Below are 243 nucleotides of genomic sequence, written 5' to 3'. Positions count from 1 at the left end.
CCAAACAAAACAAAACAAAAACACTGTGGGGAAAAAACTAAAAGCAGGCAACGAATTTAGAAAATAAAAAATAAATGCAGTTCAAGCTTGTCATACATTTTTCCGATCAACAATGGTCCAGTGTGTATTTATGGCAAAACATAAAGTCCGTTTTGATAATTTCAAATTTTTTTTTAAAGAATGATGGGGAGATAAAATACTAATAAGAAAAATGTTAGAAATGTCAGAGGTGTCAGAAACTGC

Source organism: Penaeus monodon, chromosome 24 (genome assembly GCF_015228065.2).
Source record: "Penaeus monodon isolate SGIC_2016 chromosome 24, NSTDA_Pmon_1, whole genome shotgun sequence".
NCBI classification, from domain to species: domain Eukaryota; kingdom Metazoa; phylum Arthropoda; class Malacostraca; order Decapoda; family Penaeidae; genus Penaeus; species Penaeus monodon.
Note: the sequence above shows the minus strand (reverse complement) of the source record.